This window comes from Tursiops truncatus, chromosome 16 (genome assembly GCF_011762595.2).
Source record: "Tursiops truncatus isolate mTurTru1 chromosome 16, mTurTru1.mat.Y, whole genome shotgun sequence".
In the NCBI taxonomy this organism is placed as follows: domain Eukaryota; kingdom Metazoa; phylum Chordata; class Mammalia; order Artiodactyla; family Delphinidae; genus Tursiops; species Tursiops truncatus.
The window spans coordinates 69,031,966-69,055,625 of record NC_047049.1 but is presented as its reverse complement, the minus strand read 5'-3'; the positions used below and the strand labels follow the sequence as shown (position 1 = coordinate 69,055,625).

Sequence of the window (23,660 nt, the reverse complement as noted above, 5' to 3'; positions counted from 1 at the left end):
GAAAGTCACTTGTCTTTGGAAGAAAAAATTCATAAAGGGTTAATATGGAACATAGAATGAGTTCCTAAAAAGTAATTCAAAATACAAATACTAGAAATATGAGCAAAATATTTGAATAGGCAATTAGAAGAAAAGAAAATACAGATGTACAATAAACACAGAAAAGTGTTCAACCTTCTAGCTGTCAGAGAATTACAAACTGAATCGCTAACGAGGTACTGGTTTTCAGCCTTCAATTCAGCAAAAATGGAAAAATTTGAGAGTTACTGTTTAAGTGGTGCCAGAGGTAGCAAAAATAGATGCTCTCACATACTGGTATTGAGCATTTAACTGACCCAGCTCCTTTTGGAAAGTAAAGTTTTTAATGTGCATAGCCTTTGACTTCATAATTCCTTTTTTAGGAACCAGCCTACAGAAATGAAAGCATACATATCATACACATGGATTTTTGTTGCAGCAATGTTTACAACAGAATTTTTATAAATAAACACATGTCCACTAGTAAGGCACTGGTTGAAATGAGAGAGAGAGAAGAGGGACAGCTCAGAAAAGATGCACTGCAAAATGTGGAGACGTTATTTTTGGTAAGTGGAATGGAAACATCATTTTTAATTTCATATTATTGTTAATAGAAAGTGGTGACAATATGAGTAGTTTTAACTCTTTTTTGGTTTTCAATATAACACCCCCCGCAAAAAAAAACCCTACGTTATTAGCACCAGTTGAGACAATATCGTTTGTCAAAGAGCTTGACATGAATTAATCAAATTCCTTGTTCATAAACTCTTTACAGGTACTTACGGGAAAGCGTCGCGCTCGAGGGTAATTGTTACTCACTTCCACCTTGGTATTTGCACCCTTATTTAACTTCTATGCCCTCAAAGCCTCTGTGATGATAGTAAGATGAGCAGTTCCTCAAGGCACCCCTTTCCTTGCACTGAGGTACCTTTCTGTACCACGGCTTCTTTCTGCTCAGGTCTCTGGGAACCCATTCCTGACAAAATTGTTGCCTCTCAAAACTGCGGGAGCTTCCGAGGATGGGGTGCTGCGTGGTGTTGCGAAACTGTAAATCCGTAAATCGTTGCTGGTTTCCTGGGACTCTCCCCGTGACACACTGCCGCCGATCCCCATGGACCAGTCAAATGAGGTTCTTACCAAGGTGTTGCAGAAATTGTTAAGAAGAATGTAAAACATAATCAGAAGCGTAGGAAGGGCTAGTGGCTGGCGTTAAGTTTAATGCTCTCCATTAGGCGCATGATAGCCTGCCTCCCGCTTCCCCTCTAAGTCCTGTAAATGTTCTGCAGGACAAGGTGGATATGTGGTTCCTCATCCTCCTTGAATGTGTACAGAGCCCTTGATCGTCCCATATGAGGCCAATCTAGCCCGACCCCCCAGGGACATGGATGAGGACCACAGTGTCAGTACAGAGAATTAAACACTGTACTGCAGGTTAAGCCGCTTCCTTAAGTCCCCTTACGTTCGCAAATGTTGACATTCCTACCGATATTTGATCTCTTCCTTCTTGCCATTCCTAGGTCAGTAAATCCTCAGATATTTCCCTTTTGCCTTATCATTAGTGTCATCATCTCATTGCCAGTCACCTCTGAGTTCCAAACCCCAGTCCGTTTATAGAATACCAGCCACTCGCAAAATCAGACATTTGTCTAATGCCATTCCAATTCTTTTCACAAGACTGCACAAGTTGCCTCCAACTCTTAAAGGCCGTGTAAGTCATTCCTTTGAATTTACTGGAGCACCTACTGTGTTCCAGGTGCTGTCTCTGTCCAAGCTCTCGAGTCTTATAGGGCATTGGGGCGTTTGGGATGTGGAAGGAACTCAATTGCAAGCTGGTTCAGCCCCTTATGAAAAGCCTGAAGAAGCAGTTAGGTGGCCCTGACTTGCAGCATATTGTAAAGCTCATATCCAAGATCAGAGCGTAGTGGTCAGGGCTAGAACCACACTAAAATGTGGTTCTCCTGACTTGGTCTACACACATACTTTACTCTACCATGTAAATTCAGCTTCCTCTCTAGCCTTTTCTTGTATTTAAACATTTTTAGGTTTTCTCTGTCCTTTTGGTTCAGACTCACTTCCAATATTTCCTTCCTTCCTATAAGCATTCCCCAATACCATTTTTTTCCCAGCAAAACTCTTCAGGGTCTTTATTCCTTTTATGATGATATGGCTGAGGGTGATGCTAAACAACAGAAAAAACTGTGATTTCTGGGGATGCCTTCCCCTTTGCACATCTGGAAAATAGCAAATTCCTGCTTATCCTTCAATACGCTACTCAAGTATTATGTCTCCTTTTAGCTTTCCCTGCCATACCTGTCATCCTTTGCTGGGCAGAGTTATTTTCCTTCATTTGTGCTACAGTTATTTTTAACATGTTGGTCTCTCCTGCTAGACTAAGAACTCTCTGAGCAAGTGACCACATCTCATTCCATTAGCACCCCTGGGACCCAGTACAGCGTTTGGCTTATGAAAAGCACTTGGTAAATGCTTGTAGAAAGAAAATAAAATCAATATCTACTATCTCTCCTAATGAACTTTTTATTTCCCCCAATATTTATTTCCTGTCTAATTTATAATATCTCTACAGCACTGAATAGTTTCTGCTTTTAAATGCTACATGCCATCTAAATGTGGTTGGTGTTAAAACATGTATAATTATGCAGTATCTTCAGAGAATGGGGTATTTCACATAATAAAATTTTCAGAAGCTTCTTTTCAGCAATAGTATTTCCTTGTTTTAATTAATTGTTGATAACCTTTGTAAAGAGCATTGTAGACTTCCCTGCTTCCTCAAACAGAGTACAATGATTATAATGTATTGTTTTCCTGATGACTTAGGCAACCTTCTGTGTGTCAGTTATTGTTCTCTGATATCACATAATGAAGCCCTTGAGGGCCATTGAAGCAAGTAGAGCTGTTGGCCTCCACACCAGAAGGCCTGCAGGTTTCTGTGTTTCAGTGCTTGAGTCTTGTTCTAGAGCTTTATGTTCCCTTATTCAAAGTTTAATTGTCACTCTGTTACATCAAAAAGTGAGACCAGGCCTCTCCTTATTCATATTGTGCTTTCAGTAAGTCATTGTTGACTTTGATGAACTGGTTAAAAAGCAAGGGCTTTCTGACAGCTTCTTGGCACTTGTTTCTGCTCTCTAAGTAAGAAGGGCATCACTTATGTGAGAACAGCCAGTCAGCAACAGAACAGGAAAAATGTAAGTATTGGGTGCAGGGCTCATGGGATGAGAAGAGTTGGGACGTGAGATAACAGAAACATTCTGTAGGATTCCAAGGGGGAAGAAAGACAGACCTGTCCCGTGAACTGCCCAAATGTTTTCACTCACAAAATCTCTACCTCTCCCCCTCCAACATTTCCCAATTCTTGCACCGTGGCTGGCATCACTAAGTCATCTTGTCTTTCTTTCCTATTGGAGAAAGCCTTAGAGTATTTTAAGCATTGGTCTCCAGAAAGCCACTATCAGTCAGTTAAAGATGGCGTTAGACTGTACACCTATTTGACCTTCCAGAAGAAGGAAGACAAACTTCACCTATAGAAGGGAAATTTTTCGTATAGTCAATCTAATAAATAGTTCTGCCTCAAAAAACAAAAGAACTACCATTTATTGGGTGTTTGCCATGTGCCAAGCAACGTCGCAACCATTTTATATCTCACTTAAAGTTCACAATCACTCTGTGACATAGGCAACATTATTTTCGTGCTTCACAAATGAGAAAACAAAGGCCCAAATAACTTCCAAAGGACACAGAGCTAGTAAGTATGGCACTGGGATTTGAACCTAGGGTCTGGATTACCTCAAAGTCCATGGCCTCAAACCCAATGCTATACCTCTTTTCAAGGGAGGTGCATTTCCCATCACTAAAGATGTTCAAACACAGACTGAACACCCACTTGGCAGGGATATTATAGAAGGGATTCAAGTATCATATGAAGCTGAACTAATGACCATATAAATCCCTTGCAGTTCTGACAGGCTTGTATTTCCATTTGTTCCTTGACAATTACTTACGTGAGACAAAGCCTCATGAATCCCAAATATCAGTAGACAATTTAAGAGGTATCTCTGTGTTTGTAGTTTGAAGACAATGCATAGGAGTACATTGTTAGTGATGTTTATCTAAGAGAAACCCATATTTATCGGATTCTTTTAACAAAAAAATACGATGAGCTAAAACAGGTCATTAACTGAGAGCTAGAGAGTTGAACATAATCTAAAGCTGGCTGGGTTGGGGTAGAACCACAGAAAGTTACGGCTGGGTTGCAAAAGACCTTGGAATCATTAAGTGGTTGTCCAGTGTCTGCTTCACTCCTTTATGAGACAAATACTCATTCAGTGCCATTATAACAGGGATCAATGTTGGACCCTGGGGGTGCAGTAGAGGTTCAGACAGACATGACCCTGCCTCAGAGAGCTGCAGTCTGCTGGAGGCTGCCCCTTCTGTAACAGGGCAGCTCCAGGTGTGAGCTCAGGTAAGTTATGAGCCCTGGCCTCCCCTTGGAGGATCTCCCCAAAATATATCTCTTCTACACGATCATGTATCATCTGCTAAAAGTCATCTGTAATAGCTCCTTGAGGTCTTATTTTGGGGGGGCTGAGCCCTCCCAATATGTCCACCATCTCTCTCACGTGATACGGTTTCTAGACTGCCTGCCATCCAGAAGGCCCTGCCCTGGATCCACGTCAACAAATAGATTAAGGAGACCATATTCCAATTGTGTTCTGACCAATAAAGAGAATTGCTAGGCCTGCCTTTTCCTGAAGTCGTTTTCCTACTTTTTTTTTTTTTATGACCCAAGAAGAGAACAAAAAACAAAAACAAAAAACAAAACAAAAAAAACCACAAAACAACAAAAAAACAAAACAAAACAAAAAAACTAAAAAAAAAACAACAACAAAACAAAACAAAAAAAGAAGAGAACAAGCAGGGTAGCAGATAACATTCCTAGTAATAAAAACTACCACCCATTAAGCACCTACCATGTGCGAGGCCCTCTGTCAAGAACTTTCCTGGCCTTAACTCCCTCATTCTCAATTATATTTCCACTTTCAATATGAGAAAACTAGTTATATAGCTAGTAAGTACTGAAACTGGGATTCAGAACTTAAAAACTTAAAGGTTTGCTATCTCCCGAGGTCAAGGTCTGCTCTGCGTCAAGTGCCGTCAATCAGAGATCATACCTTCTCTGTCCTGACACTGGGAAAAAGAAAAACATCCATGATATTCATTAAGGGGGAAGTGCCTCAAACTCCCTGCAAAGCATTCTCCCCCTTCCCAAACCTCCATTTACTTAAGCAGCAAATGGGGTTTCTTCTCTTACTTATTTGCCTCACAAATATTTACTGAGTAAATACTATGGAACAGGTACCATTCTAGGTTCTGGGGATCAAGGGATTAACAGAACAGCCTAGGTTTCTACTCTCAAGTACCTACAGAGATAAATAATAAATAAATAAACATCTAGTAATGCTTTTGGGAAGTGATACATGCTCTAGAGAAGAGTAAAGCAGAGTAAGGAGAAAGAGGACAGGGGTTGGTATTTGCGATGTACCCAGGATTTTGTTATTATTCAGGTATGGTGAGGCCAACAAATCAGGATATGGTTGTCATTGAAAAGGTAGTTTGCCACTCACAGTTTCCAAGAGGAAGGGGCACACCACACCATGGAAGGCCACGCAGAGAAGCTCCAGCCTCAGTCAGGAGGCAGACGCAGCAAGGGGAAAGAGTGGCAAAAGACTTCTTTGTGATTTTAGCGGGAAGGAACGTGTGAGGCAGGATAAGCAACTGAGCAGTTTTGGGGTTGCATAGTTTGAATAATTTTGGTGGGCTCTGGCCTATAGGGGTGCTCTACTACCTGGCCCTGGGTGACTTAGGGCAGGGGATAGTGTCTGAGAGGATAGGAACTTGACAAAAGGAGGTGGGTGGGGATCTGACTCGGGTTGGTTGGCCTGCATATCAAAGGCATTTTAAAATACAGAAAATAAAAGGCATGATTAATACAATTAGGGAAAGGCAATTTCCTTTCCTCTGTCGACTGCCCAGGGAAGAAGTAGGAATTGAGCAAAGGCATGTAGGAGGTGAACTCTGGGGAGGAGCCGTAGACAAAGAGAAGAGCCAACACCAAAGGCTACAGGGAACAAGTCTGGAGGGCCAGTGTTGGGGGAGGGGAGTGTGTGAGGGAGAGGATGAAGGAGTCGGACCACTCAGAGCTCTGACCGTCACGCGAGAGAGTGCGACCTGTCTTCTGAATGTGGAGGGAAGCCATTGGAGGGGATTTTGGGTTTGCTGGTTTGCATGTTGATGTCTCATTATAAAAAATTTCAAACATTTACAAAACTAGAGAAAAGAGCCTAAAAAATCCCCATATTCTCATTACCCAGCTGTAACAATCGTGAACTCAGATGGCCTAATTCCATATAAACCTATGTCCCAAACCCCGATATTATACAAAAAGAAATCCTAGGTATCATGTCATTTTATATATAAATGTTTCAGCATATATCTCTAAAAGATAGCTCTTTTTTTAAAAAAACAAAGCATGATCATAATATCATAATCATACCTAAAACACAAAAATAATTCCTTAATATCATCAAATATTCATCAAGTTTCTCCCTCCACGATTTTCATTTAAGTAAGATCCATATAAAGTCCATATATCTGTCTCATAAGACTCTTAATCTCTAGGGTCCTTCACCCCCACTCCCTCCACCAGTGCAGAGGGTGAGCAAACATCCCAGTTTGCGTAGGACTGGGGGGGTTTCCAGGATGCTAGACTTTGAGTACTAAAACCAGGAAAGTCCTGGACAAACAGGTGCAAGTTTGTCCCCCTCTTTCTTCCACCCTTGCTTATTTATTTACTGAAGTAGCCACGTTATTTGTCCTGTAGCATTTCCCATTGTCTGCTAAACGCTTTCTCGTTGTGTCATGTAACGTGTACCTCTATCCCTTGTATTTCTTATAAATTGGCAGTGAGCTGTAGAAGCTAAATTTGATTCAGGTTTAATATTTTGGGAGGAAAACTTCATAGGTGGTAGTATGTACATCCACACATGATGTAAGGTTGTCTCTTTTTTGTCTGATCTTAGCAGCCATTGATGATTGTTACCTAGACATGTTTTTTCACTAGAGAGTTTTTAAGTGGTACTTTTCTAATCCTATCATTGCTTCTTTATTTAGTAAAAGAAATACTTTTATAAAGAGAAACTTTCTCATCCATACTTGGTTATCCTGAGGTACAGTCAGTAGAGGGTTCTGAGAGGGGAATGTTTTTCTAAACATCACTCTGGCTGCTGTGTGATAGCAGACTGTCAGGGATTAAAAATAGAATTGAGAAAACTCTTAGGAGGTTAACCCAGTGTTCTAGGAAAGAGACGATAATGGTTTGAACTTGGGCAGAACTAGCGGAGATGAGAAAAAGTGGTCAGATTCAGGATGGAGAGCCAATGCTGATGGGTGGATGTAAAGTGTGAAGGAAGATTGAAGAGACAAGAAAGACCTCAAGGTTCTGAGAAACTGAGTGGGTGATGGTGACATTTACTGAGATGGGGAGAACTTGAGGAGAAACAAAGCTCATCTAAAGGTGCCTCTTTTTGTTTGCCGTCACGTGACCTTTTGAATTTTATAATCTCTGGTGCATTAAACCAAATGTGAGGTGTAGGCCAGCAGGTATCACTGGGGGAAAGAAGAAAAACACAGTTTTCCATGCTTCTCAGTAGGAATATGTGATACACTCTGTCAATATTGGTGTGGGGAGTGAGTGAGGGATGTGGGTGAGTGCATTCATAGATTTATTTGTAAACTTATTTACATGAAATGAGCTTACGAGTACCCACCATGGGTAGGAGACCATCTTGGGGAGAGAAAGTGGTACTGAGCTATGTAAAATGTCACAAGACAGAGGTAAAGGTAGCTCAGAGGTGGACAACATTTTACCCTTAAGGAAGCCCTTTCACATCATCTCCTGAATCCTGCAGCAACCTCATGAGTTAGGCAGGGCAGGTGGTATTCACCCCGTTCTAGAAATGAGGAAACTGAGGTTTGGAGAAGATAAGTGATTTTCCCGCAGTCCCACTGCTTGTAAACCACAGAGTGAACGAAGCTTCACATCCACGTCTTTTGACTTCGGGGCCTTTGAGTATTTGGGAGCTTCTTGCTTAACCAAAAGCAAGTGGCGGACATCAGGCTTCAGTGGGCTAGATACTTCAGGCATTAGTCTTTCCCAGTGGCCCGTCTTCAAAAGCCGTGGTATGAATGACCGTTCTCACCCACCAGTGTCTTAGACCAGAAGTGGACACTCCTTCCCGACGCTCTGATCCAAGCCCCCAGCCCAGTTGCTCATCTTCACTGGGAACGTCTTCCCCGGAAGGTCAATGTCTATCAGAAACAGATGTTTTGGTTTTCTTTTATAATGTACCATTTATTTCCCTCTAATTTTGAAAAGTATTACAAATTTGTTGTTTTTAAAAATGGAAAACACTCCCTCAGTTCAAAGATAAACATGGTTAACACTGTGCGATAAGTCATCTGGAACTATATAATACAAATGTTTCCATAACTAACTCTACATACATGGGGATCAATAATGCTCTTCTGTCTTATAGCCTGCTTTTTTCACTTCCTATATCAGGAGCGTGTTCCCAACCATTAAATATTTATCAAAATATTATGTTTGCTTCTTCAGAGTAAGTTTAGCCTGCCATATGGAAACAACATTGTATAGTCAGCTATTCCCTTTTTGATGGCACTAGCCAGTTTCACTTGTTTTCTTTTCCTCTTAACTTTGTTGCTAAAGGAACAGGTTCACATGCACCCCAATATTTGTCATACACTTGACTTGTTTCCCTATCCCTAATTCCATACATCTGAGCAGTCCCTTAGTCTTGCTGCCTTAACTCCTTCCTTCTTGCCCTCTGTCTTCTCCCCCTCCAGGTCAGGCCCTCCCACCTCTCCCCCCTGTTTAGTGCACTCAACTAATTTATTCCAGGTAAGTAAGGTTCCTTGTGTGCTTGATCTCAAACCTGTCCTGCTTCGGAGTCTCATTTCTTGAGATTGACTTCATCTGATCATCCACTTGTAATCATTTACTGATTGTCTACATGCTATGCATTTTACATATGTGACCTCATTTGACCTTCCCACAAACTGGCCATGGTAGACAGTCGGTATTTTGCCTCCTACTAGCATTCATTCTTCTTTCATCTTATAACCTTACTCCAGTTATTCTTTGTAGAGCCACCCACCCCTTACACCAAGACCAAGTGATTTGGGTGGAGTAAGCGCTGCTAATAGCACATAGCAGTGAATGGGCATCTCACCAAGACTGAAGCCATCTCACATTGCCCAAGACACAGCAGTTGCTTCAGAGATGAGCACATGACCAAATGAGCCAGTGAGAGGCAAAGAAAAACGTAGCTGGGCTGCTAAGATAGATGTACATTCTCTTCCCCAGGAAATGTACTGCCAGAACCACTACAACCATTTGCCCACCTGAGCCTCCCAACGATGCCAAGGAAGAGGAAGGCAGAGCTAAGAGAGGGGAGACATGCGTCGTGACGTTGGAGAAGCTGCAGACACACCGGGGCTTGAAGCCACTGATCTGGACTTGTCACTCACATGAGCAAATCAACTCCTTTTTTTTACAAACTAAGAGAGTCTTAATCCATATGCCTATTAAGGAGGTATTATTGGAAATAATTACTGTAAATTAAGACTCCATAATATTACTTTAGGCAAATTATAGCTAATAAACAGCACAGCTAAGATTAGAATTTGGGATTTCCTAACTCTATACTTTGCTGTTCTCAGTAGTCATGAGATTAACCTGTTTACAATGTGGATAAGGGGAAATACACACCAACACACGCATGCACAAGTCTCTAAACCGTACCATGAGATTTTAAGTGATCTCTGTGAGTCTTTCTGCTTCTCTCTCCAATCAAGGTATACTATTACACTAGAGAACTCTGAAGGTCTGCCTCACACAATACAGAAGAATATTCCTGAAAATGTGAGTACTTATTTACTTTTTATTAGTCAGACTTTATTGTATAGATATATATTCTTTATTCAAAGGGATTTTATGGTGCTCCTTCTTCTTCAAAGTGAAGAATCTTAATGTCAAAAGTAAATTAGTGCCATAATTTAAATCTGGGCATCGATCAATCAGGATTGCCTAAAAATAAATCTGGTTTACAGTTTAAAGAGAAAGGGAATGCTGACAACATGCAGATCATATGTAAAAAAAAACAACAGCATTTTTTTACTGTTTCAGGTGTTTGGACAAATAGATCATTCAAAATATGCAAAATGCCTCCAAAGATCTCACAGGGTAGAGATCCTCAACTGTTTAAGAAAAACTTGATAAAATCTTCTATGGGGACAATTGACTTATCTTGCAGGTATTCACTTAAAAAAATTTTTTTTTGACCACCTACTAAATTCTAAGGACTCAGGTTCTTGGGGAATGATATAAAGCAACAACGAGAGAGCCTGCTTTCAGGGAGCTTATGGTGTAAAAAATGCCTTCTGTGTGTGGTGCTGGAAACAGTATACAGAGATAAATAAAACTGTAATCACCCCTGCCCTCACGGGGCTTGACCAAGTACAGTACCTCTAAACTGTTTCTGTTGTTTCACTCCATTATTAGAAAAACTCTTGATGCGTCCCTAATAAATGTATATTTACTTGTTTGTAAATTTTATACTTGCTGCACTTTCAGATATGTGTAGTTGAAAGTACACACAGACACACACACACACATATATACAACCAGAAAGCAAAAAGAATGAGACCAAAACTTAATATGAAGAGTTCTAATATTTCCTTCCCACATCCCTCTTTGGAGACCACTAGTCCAGTGGGCTGGGTTTCCATTGTCCAAGTACTGCCCTAACTTGAGTTCCAGCTCCCTTTAGGCACTGTCAAGATTTGACCTTCCCTCTGGAGCTAGGGCTGGGTGGAATATTTCTTATTCCTGTTTAGGGAGCCACCAATCAATGCCTGGCCACCATCACAGATCCTGTCTGGGATTTGCAGACTCCTACAAACCACTTGTGAAATCAGTGCAACCAGGATCAAATCAGTCATGTGACTGACTGAGTTTTCACTTTTCAACCATTTGCTTTGGCATTGGGTAGACACACTGCTTGAGTGAATATTCCTCATGAAATGTCTCACTCACATACCAAAAATAGCTGGTTATTGACCAGTGCCAGAAAACTCAAGGACTGAGAAAAATCTCAGTGCCTTCTCTCCAGAAATTCATTACCTGGACAAGGCTGGCTGCACACTCCAACCAGGCCTTCAATTATGAAGCATCAGTATATCTTGTCACTCTCTATTTCCAAGGCTAAATTGTACAGCCCATGAACTCCAAGAAAACGGTGTTTCCTCACACCAGTTTCTACTCATACGCCTGCAAATTAATTCAGCCAGCATTTATTGAGTGCCTACCTTGAACAAGACACAACAAATAGGAACTTATTTTTGCCCAATGACCTAAGCCAACAGAGATATGTGGGTTAAGAGAGTCAGTTATATACAGAGCCCCTAACTTTAAGAAAAGTATTTCCCAGAAAATGATTGCTAAGTGTTGTTTGCGTGTCCATCCCCTGGCATCATTGTGCACATGCATTAACGACCAACAGCATGCTTCATTCCCGCACATGCTAATGAAAAATGATTGCTTGTCTTTCTGAAACCAAACCAATTATTCTTGTTTTTGTTGAATGGAAATTTAGCTTGTGTTTAGTGACAGAATAACTAAATCAGTCTTATTTGGAACCCAAGCGTCAATGCAGATCCTGTCGCTTTGCTGACAGGAAATGTAACCCAGATAGCTTATTTGATAAAACGGGGCTATTTTGGCTTTGAAACAAAAAAACTCCACCCTTGCGACTTCAGAGCAAATGAACCATGCGTCCCCACCTCCATCTCTTTCTTTCCCCAGCGTCTGCCCTAACGCAGCCCATTACGAGGCAACATTTTACACAACCAGCAGTATCAGCTCTGAGCTGGTATACACACGCCTACCTGATTGCATATCTCCATTTCAGAACTGCTGCCTAATCACATTTTTTCAGGCTGTGTGAACAAAATAATGTTTCTTTAATTACGTGAACTCTTTATTTTTGATATTTTAATGACGTTTTAGAAGATAGAACAGCCGCTTCTCTTAGATTGGGTGGTATTAATCAGGTGTGACAGCTAGTTATTTGATACATTTTTAAATCCCACTTGTATTTTCACAAGAGTAATCTGGGACCTGATTCCTCAGTCCTGGGTCTGTAATGTCACTTGTGTTTTTGCCCATAATGAGCAAAATAATTGAACCAAATTAGCAGTATCTATAATTCAGTGCTAGCTCAGAGGTCTTTTTTTTTTTTTTTTTAATGAAATTGAAAGGCATTCTCCCCTCAGGAGAAATGTTAATAAATAAAGGTCTGTAGGATCTACATTCTTTACTGAGTGTTGGTCCAACATACGTTTTTCCCCCGGGAGCTGCACCCAGCCACCGAGCTATAAACACGGCTGGCCCATTTCTTCACTGAGTGTGTGTCTTGTGCTGGGGAGTTGCTCTGACACACGTGCAGACTCTTTTACCTGGGTCATGACGCTGGGGACCATTTAGTGCATCTTAGATGCTGTTTGGGTATCACAGAGTATTAGCATCGGGTACGACCTGGGCTTGTGCTTTAATTGTTAATTTGCTTGTCTCTCTGGTGGACCGAACAGAGGGGCCCCAGAGGGCAGGCCTGAGCTGCCTAGACCTCATCGGACTGTGTAGCCTCAGCATCCAGCACTGTATTGGAGGCACTTGACCAGAAGCCATACCGTTCAGAAGCGTTTTTGTGAAATGCAGAATATAAATATTGCTCCGTCCTTTCATTTTACAGAGAAAGATGATGAGGCCCAGAGTAGACTTGATCAAAGTCACAAGGCAAATATACCTGAATTCCATTCTCAATTCCCAGGCCCGTGTTCCATTTACTACATAGTAGCCTTTACCTATAAAGCTGAATGTCCGAATGTTCAGTCAATAATAAGAACTACAGAGCAGCGTTTCTCAAACTTGCACGTGCATATGAGTCACACAGGGAGCTCATTAAAATGCAGATTCGGATTCAGTAGCTTTAGCGGTGGGGCGGGGCAGGGTCGGGGGTGTGGTGGCAAGACACTGCCTGTCTCACAGCTCCAGGTGATGCTGGACTCTGGTCTGTGGACCACACTTGAATAGTGAGGCCGTAGCGCAAAGTGAGTGATCCTGCTGGCCCTGGGGTCAGACTGCCAGGGTTCAAATGCTGACTCTGCTGCTTTCTGTATGTCCCTCTCCACCAGGCACAACACTGCTACTATCTGCCAGCTTCTATACTGTGAAGTCCGCAGGGACCAGATGAGCAAAGCGGACTGTAGGGCGTGCAGTCCGTTGAGGAAAACCAGAAAATACCTGTTCTTTCTAAGGTAGTGGCTGCTGTTCACCTCGATTTCATTGTTACCTCGTGGGAACAAGCGTCCTTTGCTGCCAGATCTTCTGAATTTTCATAGAAATCTTTGCATCATGAATTTCATATTTGGGGAAGGAAATGATGAACATAGATGATAGATAGATACATAGATAGATATTTTGGTGATATCTCAAAATTTTTTTCAGTTGGCAACGACTTAAAACATTTTTGAACACCTTGCAAGGTGTTCCACCCATGGGCTACATCCTGCCCCTAGTTTGCTACTTCCTTACGAACAAGTTCTCATTTAATCTTTAAAACAACCCCATGAGGTAAATGAGTATTATCATGATTACCGTTTACCATAGAGGATACAGGCTTAGAACCACTAAGTAAATCACACCCAGCATGTAGATTTAGGCAGAGGTCAGGACTCAAGCCAGGAATGACTGATTCCAAAGCCCCCTCGCTACACAGCCATGGCGACTGTCACCAAGTCCTGCCCAAACCTCCCCACTCTCTTAAATGTCCCCGGTCCATGGCTGATGTGCTGTGTTCCAGCAAAAGGGAGAAGACGCCTATAAGCATTAAAAGGAGTTTCCCTCTAGGCCAATCCAGTTCGCCCAAAAGACCAAACTCACAACATGGACCTCCTGAGCACTGTGCTGTCTCATTCCCACCATGAGCTCTTCCCTCACACTGTGTGGAGGTAATGGGATGAAGTAACTGAAACACCACCTTGAGTCTTGGCACTGCAAGCCACTTAACGTCTAAATGTCAATTTGCCATATGCCTACCTCACTGGGCCAGTGTGAGAGCTAAATAGAGCCGTGTTCATAAAACATCTAAACCAGGCCTCCAGGTGGTGCTCCATAAATCCCCACATGTGTATAGACTCCTGTAGCCTCCAGGGCGTCACCCCCAGGACCTGAACATGGAATCCAAATGATCCTTGTATGTCAGGAGGTCTGACTCACAAGGTACCTTTCTTGGTAGCTAATGGAGACGAAATCTCAGGCCACTGGGGCAGTGCCTGATGCCCACGGGTACTCCCTCCTGGTCCCCTCTTGCACCTTCTCTCCCTCCACCACCAGCACCTCCATTCTACCACCAAAGGTGATGCAGTACAGGTGGAAAAGCCTAGACCTTGGAGACAAGAGCAGCCTGGTTTGGGACCTGGTGTGCCCCGACTATGCCGCCTCAGTTATATCACATAACCTATTGGAAGTTCAGTATCTCTAACTGAGAATGAGAATCATAAGCCCCATCTCCTAAATGTTCTTTTTGTTTTTTCAGAAAATAAATAAGACGATGCATGTAAAGTGCCTGATACAGAGTACTCACTTTGCAGATTTAAGTTCCTTAACTCTCCCCTTTTATTCCTGTATCACCTCTGGCCAACCTTGCCCCGGGTCACTGGGTGAAGAGTGAGCAGATCATGCCAAACCTATAAACACTCCTTTTCTAAGCTTTGGAAAAAGAGGTAGCACCTTGTGAAGAAGGAAGAATTATACCACATTCAGCCCTGGACTGGGAATTGAAAACTCAGATATTTATAAACAATCCATGGAAGTGCAAACTATCGTTAACCCCACTTTAAGGATGGGGAAACTGAGGTTTCGAGAGGTTAAATCACTTTCTCAAAATCACTCTGCTCTCAACGAGGACTCAGAGAGTCTCCTTCCTCAGTGGATACACACCGCAGCAAATCATTTTACTACCTAAGGTCTCGGTTTCTTCATCCATCAAATAAAGATATTAGAAATATCCAGCTGTGTAAGAAATTCATATTTTTGTCCTGGCCCTTAAGGGTATTTCCCATCACATTTTTCACGGAGACTAGACCAGGATGCCGCACCGGTAAAAAGAGCCTAAGGGCAATGGCTTGCTCTCAAGCCCTCTGTTTTCAAGGCATCGTGTTCAAGACAGGTAATGTTAAGTCATCTGACCCAGTCTCCTTTCGAGCCGGCCTGTGTGGACAGTTGGGTAGTCACCCTCTTGGATCGAAACTATTTTCAATGGCTCAGATTTCTAGGATGGAAAGGATCCTTTTCATAAAGATCCAGTTCAGCTGTGATCATTAAGCCGTTCCCTACTTCCCTGTCAGTTTTCACCAAAGCGGGGAAACTGAGCCAGTACGTGCCCACCAGCTCAGGGGGTGGGTGCTGTGGACCGAGGCAGGGGAGAGGCAGGGGAGACAGCCGTCTCCTCCAAGCTGCGTGAGGACACCCCGCTAGGACCGAAACCCAGGGCGAAAAGAGGTTCCTTAAATCAAATGCTGCTCCCCTCTCTCCCCCTCTCCATTCCCGGGCACATAAACATGTAAGGTTTATGATTGGATAAAGGTTTGGTTTCATTCCAAGCATAGAAATGGGTTTAGAAGACTTCAACTTCCTGTCTCCTAACTTTCCTGACCACAAATATTTTTTATTGTAAGCCATGAAAGCAAAGGGTTATTTAATAAATTAACACTTCAAATGCCTTTGGTTCAACCCTTAGTTCTAAGCTCAATTATTGGCCTCCTGTTCATTTAGCTCAGGCAGTTCATCCTGCCTTGCCTATTTTTAATTCCTCCACCTAAAAAGCTTTAGTTCCTATCCTTGCTGTAGTTTATGGTTTTACAATGCTTTATTGAATTGCTATATTGTAATATTTCTGCCATTTTCCCCGCCCCCCAAATAATCCTTTATGAAGAAGCATGGACACAGTGTGGAATGCAGTGAGGTAAGCGCAGCAGTCTTTATAGCATTTTACAAATTTCTCCTGGTATCAGAAATCACAAAATAATCACATTTAAAAAAAAAAAAACAGCCTAGCCCCTTGCCTGCAGGACAATGCATGGTTTTTTATTAAAAGAGGAATTTAAATTCCTTCTGTGCACAGACTGTTTTAACTATAAAGACTTAGAAAATTAATTTTTGCCTATAATGTCTTATAGATAATACTATAAAAATAGTTCCTCTTTAAGAAGCATATCTCATGCAAATATCAAAAAGCCTTTTATCTGTGTTCAAGATATCTTGTTCTATTTCTGTCCCTTGTTCCCTTCTCTTAGCAGAAGATCAGACTTCGAGAGCCCTGAATCTCAGAACTGGCTGCTGGAAGGTAGAGCCCAGGGGCTGGCCAGAGGTTGAGCTGCTGGACAGACATGTGACAAGCAGAGAGACTGAGGGTCCCAGCTGAACTTCCTACTCTGTGCTGAGCACTGCGCCAGGTGCTGAGGCAGAGGAGTGGTGGATTCGAAGGGCAAGAGAGACGGGGTTCCAGCCAGAAAGATCACGAAAGCATAGTGCTGGAGTAACAGACTAGGCCCGCAGTGCAGCATGAGAAGAGAGGGAAGGAGGTAACATGTTTTAAGCAGTATTGCCCCACACTTCCCTCCCTCATCAACCACCTTCAGGATTCTTGCACATCCTAGTACCACCCATATTTTTTTTTCTAACATTTTTCTTTAAATGATTCACTTTTTTATTTTAATTTAGATTCATCCTCAGCAATAATACTGGTTGAAGTCACTGTTTAATGTGCTTCTATATATATTTTCAAATATATATAAATTAAGTACATGACGATTAAAATTTTTTAAATGTTTCACCTGGGCATCCCTAAAAATTACCTCAGGTATACCATCAGTCATTGCCGCAGCACATGGTGGGAAACCCTGCTGTTGTGGACTAAATGTGTTCCCCCTCCCCAGAGCCACATGTTGAAATCCTAATGCCCCGTGTGATGGTGTAGGAGGTGGAGCCTTTGGGAGATAATTGGGTCATGAGTGTGGAGCTCTCATGGATGAGATTAGTGCCCTTGGAAGAAGAGACAGGAGAGCTTGCTCTGGCTTTCTGCTCTCTGCCAGATGAGGACCAGCTGTCTGTCTATGAAGCAGGTGGCAGGCTCCCACCAGACACCGAATCTACCAGCCCCTTGATCTTGAACTTCTCAGCCTCCAGAACTGTGAGAAATAAATTTTTGCTATTTAAACTGCCCAATCTGTGGTATTTTTCTTCTAATAGCCTGCCCTGATGAAGACGCCTGCCTTAAGATAGAGAAGAAACTGGAAAGGGGAAGGGATGAGAAAAAGATGGCTAGTACTTGGCATTTGTAGAAAAAGAATCTCCAAGTTGTGTCTGGTGGCGATGGGGACTTCCCATCCGTGTGTGCGTGCGCACACACACACACACACACACACACCGCAAATGAAGCGGCCTCCTTCCCCGTCTCATGGCCTTCTCTCCCCAGAGCAGACCCCAGGAGACCTGACACCCAGACCCTGTAAACTTATACTGCTTGACAGATTGCTGGGCCTGGATAGATCTGCCCAAATCCATTGTGATCCACTGGATCACCCACCCAAGCACAGCTCCTATCATTGTAGTCCACAGGATAAGCTTTCTTTCATCGGGAAGAAAATCAGTGCTCATTTTTACATTCAGCTGCTATCAACATAGTAAATTTATTGCCCACAAAGGACATGATACCTATCCGTGCCCCAAGTGTTGGACATTTTGATCTGTTAACTTCTGATTTCTGATTAGCTGGTTTCTGAAGTCAGCTACGGGATCGTGAAAAGAGCCGGGTTATGGAGTCAGCCCAGACCCTGACCAGATGCGTGATCTTGGGTAAGTTACTCAAATCTGATGACCCTCAACTTCCATATCTGTAAAATGGAGATGATGATACATACATCTAATAATTTCCTTTTTTGGTGGGGGAAGAACAAAATGCCTAGTGTACGTAATAACGAAATGCCTGCCATAGAGTTTGAAATCACACAGTAAATACACTTTTAATATGAACTTTGCGGCCATTAGAAATGACAGAATCATAGTAATGGAGACTATACAAGCAATAGCAAAATATTCTTAAGATAATTTTAAAATATTTCAAATATTCCAATATTTCAATTTGCTGTATTACAGTATCTGTGTGTGTGTTCCCTCCAATTTCACATAAGAAAATTTATGCATATGTATGTACAAAGACAAAAACATGGAAAAATAATTTTCATGCATTAGGGCTGAGATACAGTTTGAAATTAAGAACATTAGCTCTTAAACTGGGCTTTAATCCCAGCTAGGCCACTTCCTAAATATATTGTCTTAGCTAAATTACATAGTGTCTCTAAGCCTTAGTTTCCTTTTCAGAAAAATAGGGATATTAATAGTAGTATCAACTTCAGAGGTTGGTTTAGCTGGTATCCGTACATTCTGGTCTTTAGTAAATTCACAGTAAATAGTACTGTAATTAGGTGGTAGGATTATGGTGATACTTGTACCTTTTAAGAAAGGATCAATGTTCAATAATAGAAACTTCCAGTGGCCAAGTTACAACTGCATTCACTGAGTTGCTATTGTTCAACCCCAGAGTTGTACTGTGGGAAAGAGAGCGAAGAGCAAAGGCACCACTACCACCACTAGGCTGCCGGGTCAAGGCTAACCCGCACCTGGGCCGCTTGTAACCAGCCAGAGGGAAAAAGCTGCTCCTCCCACCTGGCCCAGTCAAATAGGACCTAATAACCCAGTGCTTTTTTCTCACACAGAACAAATACATCTGGAATATCCCTGAGCTGTGTCTCTACCACTGCCACTTCCAATTTTACTTCAAGCTACATTGGAAAATTTTAAATCCTCTTCAATTTGGGCTGCTTTTATTTGTATTCAGACTAAGATAGAGTGTGTATGCCAGGGGACAACTTGACCATTAAAAGAAATTCTATTTGACTGCATATATTTTTATCAATTTGGGAAAGCTATCAAAGCAGACATTTTCACTTAAAAGCTTACAAATGAAGCTGATATTATCTGGTTGGGGGAGGGCTAGGGAAATCACTAGAGCCAAAAAAAAATCTTTTTGTGTATCAATTTCACATTGCTGTTGTCATGTACAGGATGTATATTCAAATGCGTTTGCACATTTCTAAACTGATCATACATCAAAATTAGAGCCATATTGTTCCTTTTACAGCAAAACTGTTTATATAGGAAATATTGTACCAAACATTCCCTGCCTCCACCCTGGCTTGTGACTGATTGCAGAGTGAGATAAAAGCACTTATGTCCACAAGCAGGAGAAAGCCTATATGCATGCAAGAAATCAAAAGAAGGTGTGATTTTAACACAAACACTGTTACCAACCAAAAAAAAAAAAATTACTAGAGTTTATGCAAATTCAAAGGAAACAAAAAGCATATACTTATACACTGACAGTTTGAAATTTAGGGCTTGGGTTTGATAACAGTAGAATTTAGTTTGGTACAGTTCAAAACAGCCCCTGGATGCCATTTTATTTCCATGTGACCATCTGAATTAGAGTTCTTTACAAGAGACAGATACGGCCCACTAAGAGGAATCCATTTCCTAATTCACTGTAGGAAATGGTAATTAAAGCTGGCCACTGGTTCTTTAGTGTATTCTCTAGAAGGGCTGTGTTGGTTTCAAGTAAGTGCAGCTGAATTTTCCCTCCTCCACACTCAGCCATTTTTTTCCATCTTCTTCTTGCTTCAAAAACTTGCTCCAAGTACAAAGTAAAGTGGGAAGTTGGCAGTTATCCTATAAATCCGGGTTATGTTGTTAGGTCAACAAAATTGTAGATTTGATGGAGCTTAAAGGAATTTTAGAGATTATCCTATTCCACAGCTTTCAAACTTTAAATATTTTGTTAATGAAATCATACGTAGAACTCCAGCGTATAAATTAGGTTTTAAGAGTATTTCACTAGTATAAATTTATTTAAACAGCAAGCAAGAAATAGTCCTAATTTTAACATTTATCGTTTATAAAGTCAACAAGTTAGAATGAAAAGACTGATTTGATAAATCCAAAATATTGAAATTTGGGATTATGAATGATAGTTAAGAGCCTTATACCTGCCTCAGCATCTGGTTTGCTGCTGTTGAGAACATCATTTCTCACAGAAATAAGTAGTGTAACAGTTTTTTGTGGGTTTTTTTAATGGAATCAGGAAACTTAATTTTACAATTTCAAATGTCAGAAGACACTGTATTCCAAGATCTTCACAAAAAAAGGTAACCTGGCCACATATGTAGAAGGATTGACAGACTTTAACATATAGAATTTGGGGGAATATAATTTTTTGTTATTGCAATTCTTAAAATTGAATAGAAATGTACTTTAAAATAAAACTCAAATTAAATGGTTGCAAAACCCCTGAATATGGTTTTAAAACCACTGAGCTAGTCCAACCTCCTTATTTTAAAAATAGGGAAGCCAAGACTCAGAATGGAAATGATTTGCCCAACGACATACTGTGAAGTAAATGGCAAAGCTTCCTCAGTTACCCCTTTTTTTCTTGCATCTCCCATCTCTCCTTCTCTGTAGATTATTCCTTGAGCACTAAAATAAATATATATATATATATATATGTTTTATTATCTCCCATCTTTAAAACAAATGAACCAAACAATCAAGAAACAAAAAGCCTCAATCACCCAGTACCCCAACATCTTCATAATGTTAATACCTTTCTACTCCCATGTTTTAAATTTCTTGAAAAGTGTCAGCAGATGCTGTTGCCTCTTTAGTCAGCTCCAATCTAACCACCCCTCCTACTCGTCCACCAATTCCCAAAGTCTATTTTCTTTTTGCTAAATTTTATTAGCCTTTCACCTACCCCAGGTTGCAAGCTTTATAACAACAGAAGTTTTTGTATTTTGTTCATTAATGCATCCTGGTTCCCTAACACAATGCCTCACTCATAGCAAGTGCTTAATTAACATGTGTTGAATAAATAAATAAGTCATGTTAGAATCCCTACCATTTATGAATAAAACAGATTATCAAGAATATCTAAGGGCAGAGTTCTATTTTCAAATAAAAATTTATAAAGAAATAAAAGAGAAAGGAGATGGTTGGTCAAAAGCAACCGCCCTTCAATTATACTGCAATAAAATTTTTTTAATTATTTAATTTTAAAATTTAAAAGAAAGCAATTGCCCAGTAAGCACGACTACAAAATAACCATTCAGTAATCATACAAGTTGTAGTGTTGTAAGAAAGGAAGTTTCAGTTCGATTTTGTCACTCAGGTTTGCCTTCCCGGTTTTGTGTTTTATCAGCGTAGGTGACAAATGCTTTCATTTTCCCTAAGTCCTGCAATTTGGAGGCTTAAGTATGCCCTTTTGATTTTGCTTGTCAACCTGCTAGTTCATTTTCAAGCTCTGCTCGTTCTTGTCAAATGCAGCCAGTAGAACCAAGGCATAGCAGCATTATTCCGTTTCCCAAACTCCCATACTTCCAAGTAATCACAGATGACATTTTTTACCCCTGAGTATTGTATTATTTTACCTTCATATAACATGGGTTGCCATCTTTCCGTCCTCCAGTAATAATTAGTTGCTCATTACCCAGCCCCAAACAGCACGTAGTTTGGCTATACTTCAATAAGAAATGACCATAACATTCTCATGGCTTATGATGATAAAGGTTTATTTCTCATTCATATTACATGTCAGCTGCAGGACAGCTGCAGCTCTGCTCTATGAGTCTTCTCTATTCAAGCACCCAGGCTCAGGGATCAGCCCCTATTTGGGACATTTCATTCTCATGGCAGAAGGAAAACAAAACAGTGGTTCTTCAAGCTTCTACTCAGACATTGCGAATATTACCCTGGTTCTCACGTTCCACTGGCCAAAGCAATTCACATGGCAAAGGCTGCAGCCAGTGAAGTTGGAATATGTTCCTGCCATGGAGGGGGAGGTCCTGTAGAGGAAGAGATTCTACAAAGATGGGAGCAGTAAAAAGGGTAGGAAATACTTTGGAAAAGAAAAAGTAATTCTGCTGTCCTCTACAGTTACAATGTGAATATTAGGAATGAAAGACTGGAGGCCCATGTTTCTAGTTTGGGGAGTAGAGCACATCGTGATGCCACCACTCCAGCCCAGAAGTTTAGGCAGAGGAGCCCAGTGATGAAGACAAAGATTATGGATTCCATTCTGAACATGTTGAGTTATTCATGGCTGTGAAATCTCTGAATAGGAATACCTGTTTGGCACCTGGTTTCAAACTTGGATTTGAGAGACAATAACTGTGCTGAGATACAGTTCTAGAGTCGTCTCCGTGTGGATTGCGGATGGAGCCATGTGAGTGGATGAGCTCTCCCAGGGTGTACGAGGAAGAGATGAAGACTTAGAAAAGTACATTCTTAGAACTCTAAATTAGTTATCAGTGGTGAAATGAGAGCCTACGAGAGATTGAGAAGAAGAAAAAGCCGTATGAGAGGGCCATGTCATGGAAAGCAAGGGAAGAGGTTTCAGAAACATGTCTACAACATCAAAATGCTAGTAACTAGTGCTAATATCTGATGCTTACTAGGTACCAACCATTGTTCAGTCCTCCACACACACCCTCTCAATTTACACTCACAGCAGTCCCAGCAAGTGGGTTCTATTTTGTAGTTGAAGAAATTGAGATAGGGAGAAGCTAGGTCACCTGCCCACAGTCACAAGTAAGTAAAGGTGGAATGATGTGGAACGAAATTGTACAGCCCCGGAAATCACTCTCTACTTCAGAGGTTACGGAGGGAAGAAAAGAAAAGGTGGGAGCCTGATTATCAAGGCTGAAGAGTGCATGGGAGGTGAAGAAATGGAGTAATGTGGGAATCCAGGGGAGAAAACAATGACTTCTAGCTTAGCTGACCAGGAAAACTTCATCATCTTGGTAGTAAAGGTGAACATAATTTGGACGTTCCTTTCTCCATGCACTCACCCTTCCTGTCAAAGCTATAGTTTGGAATCAAGATCTTCTGAGAACTCCATCTAAAATAAAGGACAGACCTATGGGCATTTTTTCAACCTGAGGAGGTTGCCACTTCCCCGTAATGACCATCCTGCCTTTGGATCCTGTGGCGGAGATTGCTGGCTGGTCGCCAGCGTTTCCTCTTCTCCTCGTAAACACAGCTACGTTTCCCAGGCGCCTTTGCATCAGATAAGCCACATGGCTGCATTCTAACAATGACCTGTGGAAAGTAATGATGTGCCGCAGGCCTGGCCCATAAAGAACTCTGCTGTTCAATCCCCCATTCTCCTCTCCCTTTTGCTTGCCCAGCATGACCTGCGGTGAGAAACCACATGTCGAGGATGGCAGCGCCTCCATTCACCTGGACACCTGAGTGATGGCACAGAGCATCCACCCACCCTAACTAATGAGGAACATCTGCGCAGGACTGTCCCACGAATGAG

At 41.5% G+C, this 23,660-nt stretch overlaps 1 long non-coding RNA gene across 2 annotated transcripts; it reads left to right on the top strand.

Moving 5' to 3' along the window:
- Positions 1–447: 447 nt before the first annotated feature.
- On the top strand, positions 448–19,159 carry LOC141276689 (uncharacterized). Of its 2 annotated transcripts, XR_012326621.1 has the most exons (6): positions 448–584; positions 9,476–10,033; positions 10,298–10,424; positions 13,363–16,812; positions 18,002–18,085; positions 19,006–19,159. It is a non-coding gene; the product is annotated as an uncharacterized lncRNA (long non-coding RNA). The 2 variants fall into 2 exon arrangements; XR_012326620.1 differs by having other exon boundaries at positions 13,363–18,085.
- The last annotated feature ends 4,501 nt before the right edge of the window (positions 19,160–23,660 follow it).